Source organism: Sapajus apella, unplaced genomic scaffold (genome assembly GCF_009761245.1).
Source record: "Sapajus apella isolate SASKATOON/1434 unplaced genomic scaffold, GSC_monkey_1.0 scaffold63, whole genome shotgun sequence".
Lineage (NCBI taxonomy): Eukaryota > Metazoa > Chordata > Mammalia > Primates > Cebidae > Sapajus > Sapajus apella.
This window is the reverse complement of record NW_022437003.1, coordinates 6,716,844-6,725,353: the sequence shown is the minus strand read 5'-3', so window position 1 is coordinate 6,725,353 and position 8,510 is coordinate 6,716,844. Positions and strand designations below refer to the sequence as shown.

General features: G+C 40.0%; 1 protein-coding gene, 1 long non-coding RNA gene and 1 other non-coding gene across 4 annotated transcripts in view; 1 reads left to right on the top strand and 2 right to left on the bottom strand.

The window, feature by feature from the left end:
• The window catches only part of LOC116529826, a 24,333-nt gene extending 23,596 nt beyond the window's left edge, over positions 1-737 (bottom strand). Inside the window, exon 1 of the long non-coding RNA XR_004259690.1 lies at positions 726-737. This is a non-coding gene — a long non-coding RNA (uncharacterized LOC116529826). The remainder of the gene's footprint in view (positions 1-725) is intronic.
• The window catches only part of RNF144B (ring finger protein 144B), a 193,942-nt gene that overhangs the window by 27,956 nt on the left and 157,476 nt on the right, over positions 1-8,510 (top strand). The window lies entirely within an intron of this gene.
• Positions 6,275-6,378, bottom strand: LOC116529857. The gene has a single exon (XR_004259707.1). It is a non-coding gene; the product is annotated as a U6 spliceosomal RNA (small nuclear RNA).

Here is an 8,510-nt window from a genome sequence, read left to right as displayed (position 1 = left end):
AAAGAAAGAAAGAAAGAAAGAAAGAAAGAAAGAAAAGAAAGAAAAAGAAAGAAAGAAAAAATTACAAATAAAGGTGTGTATCACAATCTTTTTGTGGAACATTTTCAAAATACAGCATGACACTTTCTAAGTGTGGGTGGTTATGTGTGTTTGGAAGAGCTTCCTAGGTAATCTGACAAAGTGTTCTGCTTAGGAATTATCTCTCTAATCTAACCCCTTAATTGTGTAGAGGAGAAGCTTTACTTGGAAGAAAAAAATGCTTCTAATTTAAGATTGCCTTTGTTAACATAGGTAGTTAGAAAATTTAGGCCCTCATGATCCAATTTCTCCAGTTCTTTCTGAGCTATTTCACCACCATCAAGCTGTAATTTTGTTTCTAACTTAATGACTTGGGGTTTAGGTAGACCTTTATTTTTAAAAAAAATCTATTTCTATAATGCAGATGAATGAACAATGCTCTACATTATTTTGGGTTTAGAAATTGTGAGAAGATCTTTAATTATAATAATTCAAGTTAGTTGTAAATAGGTGCAGCAGGGAGTCAGCAGACAGACCCACTGGGCCCAACACTGGAAACCATTCTGAAGTTTTTAAAGTGTCTGTGGGCCAAAGACTTAGCTCTAGCTGGAAAATAATTTTTCAAGACTGACAAAGTTTATTTAACATTCATGTATATCTGAAGTGCATAAATTCTACATGCAGTTTATATACTTCAGATATATGACCTGGTATTATCTCCCACCCTGCACATGTTTAATAACTTTTCTTTTTTTTGAGATGGAGTTCTGCTCTTGTTGCCCAGGCTAGAGTGCAGTGGCATGATCTCGGCTCACTGCAACCTCCGCCTCCTGGGTTCTAGTGACTCTCCTGCCTCAGCCTCCCGAGTAGCTGGGATCACAGGCATGTGCAACCATGCCTAGCTAATTTTGTATTTTTAGTAGAGATGGTGTTTCTCCATGTTGGTCAGGCTGGTCTCGAACTCCCAACCTCAGGTGATTCCTCGCCTCACTTCTCAAAGTGCTGGAATTACAGGTGTGAGCCACTCTGCACGGCTTTAAATGACTTTTCAAGTCAGATTTTGGAAATATGGTTCATAAGTCTTGGAGTTTATTCAAATATAAGTTTATTTTTCCAGATGGATAAAGCAGGCTTCTGTAGACAACTGGAAAGCAAGAATGTCTGTCCTTTTCTCACGTTGAATGGTAGGAAGAAACCCCATATAGAATCTTAGCATTTGTGGAAAAGAGAAGAGTAAACTTTAATCTTAGTTCAGACCAGCCACCTGAGTTTTTTAGTAGCTGACCAGGCTGTTTTTCACATTAGGCCCTATATTCAGCTTCCTTAACTACACAGATTAAGTTATTGATTCATTGACTGAGACAGGGTCATGCTCTGTCACCCAGGCTGGAGTGTGGTGGTTCACTCACAGCTCATTGCAGCCTTGAACTCCTGGGCTTAAGTGATCGTCTCACCTCAGTCTCCCGAGTCACTGGCACTACAGGTATGTACCACCCATGCCTAGCTAATTTTTAGGGTCTTGCTGTATTGGCCAGCTGGTCTCAAACTCCTGGCCTCAAGTGATCCTCCCACATCAGCCTCCCAAAGTGCTGAAATTACAGGACTGACCCACCATGTCCAGCCCAGATCAAGATGTTTATTAACATAGGATCTAAATAGAGTGTCTTGGCTTCAAGTGAGTTGCTTCACAGTCTACCTTTTGTTAGAACGGATTAGGGAGTGATATTTCCAATTTCATATTTTTCTTTATCAGACAGGAGCTTATACTCTTTACATATTATGGAAACTAAGTGTTCTTTTTCTTTCAAGATGAGCCTAATGATCAGGAATAAATAAGAGTGCCCATATCTCATCAACTGGTTGGACAGAGTGACTTTAGTTCACATAAAGCGTATGAGCTGATTCCAATGAGGAAAAAATATAATACTACGTTATTGCTTTGTGGAGTTTAGAATTCACTCAACCTTATAAGAAAAGGGACAAATACAGGCATAGAAAAATAAATAACAAAAAGATTGTGTATCAAAACGTAGTGGAGCATAGTCAGGTCTAGAATGAACGGAAGGCAGAAATTTTGCTTTGGCTGGAAAAGCTGCTCCTAGACTTCGGTGTAAGGTTCTTTGATGCAAGCCCTGTGCAAACAATGTGCTATAATTCCTTGAACAAAGTGAGATTTTCTGCTTCTGTGATTATTGAGAAAGCACAATAAAACAAAGAAAGCAAAACAAATGCCAACCAAGAAATATTTTTGCATGGTTTTTTGAAATTAAGACTTTTTTTTTTTTTTTTGAGACCCGAGTCTGGCTCTGTCGCCAGGATGGAGCATAATGACGCAATTTCAGCTCACTACACCTCTGCCTCCTGGGTTCAAGAGATTCTCCTGCCTCAGCCTCCCTAGTAGCTGGGATTACAGGCATGCGCCACCACGCCCGGCTAATTTTTGGTATTTTTATTAGAGACAGGATTTCACCATGTGGGCCAGGCTGGTCTCGAACTCCTGACCTCAGGTGATCCCCCCCCCCACCTCGGCCTCCCAGAGTGCTGGGATTACAGGCATGAACCGCTGCACCTGGCCTATTTGTTGCATTTTTAAGAGAAAATATTTTGACTTTAGTATCGCTAATTCAGTAAAGGGTCCTTCTTAAATTCATGTAAGTTAGGATTGGAGGTCTTATAAGGCCTGACGGGACCTCAGAAATTATCTTGTCTCACCTGTTACATATTTTACAAATGAGGAAACTCATGTGACCTGCTAGTGTCATGAGTTAGCTGGTGGTTCAACAAAGGGTATTGCAGGAGGTTCTTGATTCTTACTGACATTTTCTTTAGCTTCTTTTGGCTTATGATTTAAAAATTAAGTACCTCATTAACTGTTGTGTATTCAATCAGGAGTCAATATTCAATTTCTTATGTTTCAGAAATATAGGGTGTGGCAGTTACGCTGTTCTCCAAATATGTTCTGGCTTTCGGTCTTTTTTGTTTTGTTTTTTTTGAAAGTCGGGGTCTCACTCTGTTGCCCAAGCTGGAGTGTGGTGGAGCAATCGTAGCTCACTGCAGCCTTGAACTCTGGGCCTCAAGTCATGCCTGGCTAATTTTTAAATTTTTGAAGAGACAGGAGTCTTGGTGTGTTGCCTGGGCTAATCTCGAACTCCTGGCCTCAAGCGATCTTCCTGAGTCGGCCTCCCAAAGCACTGGGATTCCAGGCATGATTCCCTACACCCAGGCACAGCTTTCTAGTATTGCATTTACTGACCCCCATGTGGTTGGATGGGATGTTGTGACTAGTTTGACCAATGATTTGTGTGTAGTTATGGTATATAACATGACATTTTGATATATGTATATATTGTGGGATGGCTAAATCAAGGTAATTAACGTATTTTGAGTAGGGGTTCTTAATCCATGAAACCTTCTTGGGATCTGTCTCTGAATGTTGCCTTGCGGCAGCATCCCTATTGAACCCAGACGGACATTTGGCATGAGTGAGAAAGCCCTTTTTGTTTTAAGCTGCTGTGATTTTGGGGTTATTTGTAACCTCAGATGGCAAACCTGTAAAAGGTGTTTTCTTAAAAGGAAGACAGTGCTTCTAATTTAGGCTGTGGCATTAAAGGGAAATGAAGAGTTTAGGCAACACATTTGGCAATTTAGGGCCAAAAAAAAGTGATGCAAATAGTTTTTGCTTATTGAGGGTTTTATTTTTTTCGAGGAGTGTTTCTATACTATTATCTTACTCTCCACTTCAGGTTTTTTGTTTTGTTTTGTTTTGTTTTTAATCTCCTGTGTAGTAAACTATGCATGGAATTACTGTTGGAATCAATCTCAAAATTTAAATTACAACCAGGATTCAGTAGATTAAACTAAGAGTCAAGGAATGTGGGTCCTTGTTTTCATCTTGCCACTGTGTTACGTTCCATCGGTTTGGGTCTCAGGACACTCACTTATCTATAAATAGGTATCGAAACAAATCATCTTGACTATCTTTCTAGCTCTGTTAATCTGTAATTCCAGGAAATCAAAGTAAAATGCTGCTAGCTATTTTGGATTCGGAATCTTAAACACAATTCTAAAATATAAGAACTAGGTCTAAAGGTATCTTGGTATAATAATTTAAAGAGTAACTGATGCTTCGATTCATGTGAAACTTGGACTGCCCTGAGACATGATCTTTTGTTCCTTCGGGTCTTATTTCTTCTGTGAGTACTAACCATGATTTTTAAAAAATGTACTTTCCAAGTTTTTCTGATATTTAAATGTATTTTTCTTGTATTTAAGAATTGTTTATTTTTAGTATTCAGAAAATGTTTCCCAAGGATGTAAGTGGAACTGTGCCTGTTTTGTTTAACTTGCTTTTTGAGTCTCACCAACATTTCTTGTAGAGATGTGGATGAGATTTTTCAACTTTATCTAAATTTACCTTAGTCTTCCTGAGCTCTAAGACTTTGGAAAAATATTGACAGGCTCAACATTAGCTTCTCTCTTTTTGTTTCTTTTGATACAGAGTCTCACTCTGTCATCCAGGCTGGAGTGCAGTGGCACCATCATGGCTCACTGAAGTCTTGACCTCCCAAGCTCATGTAATCCTTCCTCCTCAGCCCCCCGAGTAGCTGGGACAACAGGTGCATGCTGCCACACCCAATAAATTTTTTTGTATTTTTTTTGTAGAGATGAGTTTTTGCCATGTTGTCCAGGCTGGTCTCAAACTCCCGGACTCAAGCAATCCACCAGTGCCTTGGCTTTCCAAAGTGCTGGGATTACGGTGCCTGGACAGCCTCTCTTTTTGATTGAAAAATGCAAAAATAGCTGCATTTAAAGGTTCAGCTATCAAATATTTCAGAATGTTTTGTTTGCAAGTCAATTTTGGCTAGAAGACTCAAGTGACAAAATCTTTAGGATCATTTGCCATGTGTCCTAATGGTAAAAGGGGTATCACTGCTTTCTTGCTCTGTCTTTTTGACTTCTGTCTTCTTCGAACCAAAAGTAAGCTGGCCGAAGAGCCACAAAGCCACAGCCCCTGGCTGAAAGGTGCCCATCTTAATTATATTAACTTCATTGTTAACAAATTGGTAAAGGGACTAGATGATCTATGAAAGCCAGTCCAGTTGTTTGCTTTTATGTAGACACTCTTCTGCATTGTTAATTTTTTACTTATTAATTTTTTGTACTTTGGTTCACTTTTAGAGTTAGTGTTGCAGCATGTTACTCTTTATGAGAGATATCAGATGTTGAAGAAAGTTGCTGATAATGATTGTCATTACTCTTGGATGTAAAGTATACTTTTCACAGCATCAGAAACTGCCTGAAAATATAAACCTATTCAGTTATACTGAGCTCTTACATCTTGTTTTAATTCAATGGCAAATAAAATGCTCTTTATATAAAATTCAATTTTTGAGAAGGCAGAGATGTGACATTTTTACTGGTGTTACTCATTTTTCATTCCTTTTGTTTGTTTGTTTGTTTTTGTTTTTTTGATAGAGTCTCATTCTTGTTGCCCAGGCTGGAGTGCAGTGGTCCAATCTTGGCTCACTGCAACCTCTGCCTCTGAGGTTCAACCAATTCTCCCGCCTCAGCTGGGATTACAGGCGCCCCTCACCATGCCTGGCTAATTTTTTGTATTTTTAGTAGAGATAGAGTTTCACCATGTTGGCCAGGCTGTTCTTAAACTCCTGACCTCAGGTGATCCACCCATCTTGGCCTCCCAAAGTGCTGGAATTATAGGCATGAGCCACTGTACCTGGTTTATTTTGCATTCCTAAAACATTATTTTCATTTTTTGCTTCATCTGAATCTAACACCCCTGCCCACTGCCCCTATAAGAGACAGATTCTTGCTCTGTCACCCAGGCTGAAGTGTAGTGGTGCCATTGTAGGTCACGGTAGCCTTGAACTCCTGGGTTCAAGGGATCCTCCTGCTTCATCCTTCTAGGTAATTGAGACTGCAGGTGCATGCCACTACACCTGGCCAACTTTTTTTTTTTGCATTTTTTTTTGTAGAGATGAGGTTTTGCCATGCCGCTCAGGCTGCTATCAAACTCCTGGCCTCAAGCGAGCCTCCTGCCCTGGCCTTCCAAAGCTCTGACATAACAGGTGTGAGCTACCATGCCTAGTCAGAATCTTAAATGCAGAGACAGTTTTAGTGTTCTTACCCAAAGAAATATGAATAAACTAACATGAATACAAACATTACGTATATCATTCTTATGCCTTGACATCCTCATAGCTTAGCTCCCATTTATGAGTGAGAACATATGATCTTTGAAAATATGGAACACTTCACGGATTTGCCTGTCATCCTTGTGCGGGGACCGTGCTAATCTTCTCTGCATTGTTCCAATTTTAGTATATGTGCTGAAGCGAGCATGCTAGTGTAGTATAGCGCAGTGTTAGAGAAGATGATTCCGTGTCTCCAGATTTCAGTTGACTCTGAATAATGCACAAACCCCCAAGGCCAAGGTAATGTGCTGTAAGCTTTCTGTATATTTGGGAATCACAATCTTGGGGGCTCTGGATAGGTATGAGAGGTGTGTGGGGTGAGGTATTTGGCTGACTCATCTATGCTACCGCACTACACAGCACCCAGCTGAGCTAAACCAGAATCTGCGTGTCACAACTTGGGTGGCTTAATTGCCAAGGAGTGTGAATGGTGTGGAATGCAATAACGGAGGATGTCCTGAAAAATGGTCAGATTTGATGGCATGCAAGATATGTGCATTTTGCGTGATTATTTTCAGCAGAACACTTGCTACTTTAGGCATTTGTTTTTAGCCTTTTAAAAGCAAGTAATGTTGTTTGCTTGATTATTATTTCTCAGATTATTATTCAGGTCCAGTGTATAATATTAAGAAAATCCCAATAATTGCATTATTCTGGGCTTTTAGTTAATAAACCCGTAAGGTTTCTCTTAGTTCAGCAAAACGCACAAAGGCAATGAACTATATTCTTACAGTACTTAGCATTTCAGGTAAGTGCAGGTATTTTTCATTCATATTTGGGAGGTTTTATAACACATTTAAATAACTGTACCTAGCATGCTCTAAGGGAATGTTGACAATAACAGGTCTGATGTTTGGGAAAAAAAGTTTGAGCTCATCAAAGTAGAAGCAAATAAAGGAACAATGAAACAATAATTCTTGCATAAGTGTTCTGTTAACTTGTCTATGTTGGCTCTGATGGCAAAAGCGAGCCAGTGCTCCTGGCTGAGAGCTGGCTGCCAGCTTGCATCTGCCGCTGCTGCTTAGTGTCAGTTATGCAGAGCCCCTGACCCCTTTCCATTTTCAGAACAAGAATAGAACTAATTGTAGCATCAGGATGCAATGCATTCCAAAATATATTTCCTCTGAAGCAGTAATCTTTTCCACATCCTGCAAAGCAACTGAGAAGGACATATTTTTTTTTGTCACTAAGAATATTTTTGACACTGGATTTGAAACTCTAAACCTCAAATGAGCTGGAAAAAATAATTCAAAGAATCCAATTTGTATATACTTCAAATATTTTAATAATGAATCCATGAGACCATCTACATTCTTCTGCTATGGTGAAATTGTGCTGTGGTAACTTGTACTTAAAATAAGAAAATCAGTTTTAAAGCGCATTTCTTCATAATGGTAGTTGCCATAATGGTTTTAGATTTACATCAACATCTGACCTTAGCCCAAATCAAAAACTTGGTAAAATTTGCTTCTTTCTTTCTCTTTTTTCCTCCCTCCCTCCCTTCCTTTTTTCCTTTCCTTCCTTCCCTGCCTCCCTCTCTTTCCCTCCCTTGCTCCCTTCCTCCCTTCCTTCCTTTCTTCCTTTCCTTCTCTCCCTTCCTCCCTCTCTTCCTTTCCTTCTCTCCCTCCCTCCCTTCCTGCCTTCCTTCCATTCTTCCTTTCCTTCTCTCCCTCCCTCACTTCCTTCCTTCCTTTCTTCCTTTCCTTCTCTCCCTCCCCCCTTCCTTTTTTCCTTTCCTTCCTTCCTCCCTTCTTCCTTTCCTTCCTTCTTTCCTTCCTTCCTCTTCTCCTTCCCCTTCCTTCTTCCCTCTCTCCCTTCCTTCCTCCCTCCCTCCCTCTCTCTTTCTCTCTCTTTTTCTTTCTTTCTTTTCTTTTTTTTTTTTTTTAAAAAAAAGATGGGGTTTCACCATGATGGCCAGGCTGGTCTTGAACTCCTGATCTCAGGTGATCCACCCACCTCAGCCTCCCAAAGTGCTAGGGTTACAGGCATGAGCCACCGCACCCAGCCTCTTTCTTTCCTCTTTCTAGCTTGCTTTTCTTCCTTCTTTCTTTCTTTTTTCTTTTTTCTTTCCTTCCTTCCTTCCTTCCTTCCTTCCTTCCTTCCTTCCTTCTTTCTTTCCTTCTTCCTTCCTTCCTTCCTTTCTTTCTTTCTTTCTTTCTTTCTTTCTTTCTTTCTTTCTTTCATCTATCTTTCTTTTCCTTCCTTCCTTCCTTTCTTTCCTTTCTTTCTTTCCCCTTCCTTCCTTCCTTCCTTCCTTCCTTCCTTCCTTCCTTCCTTCCT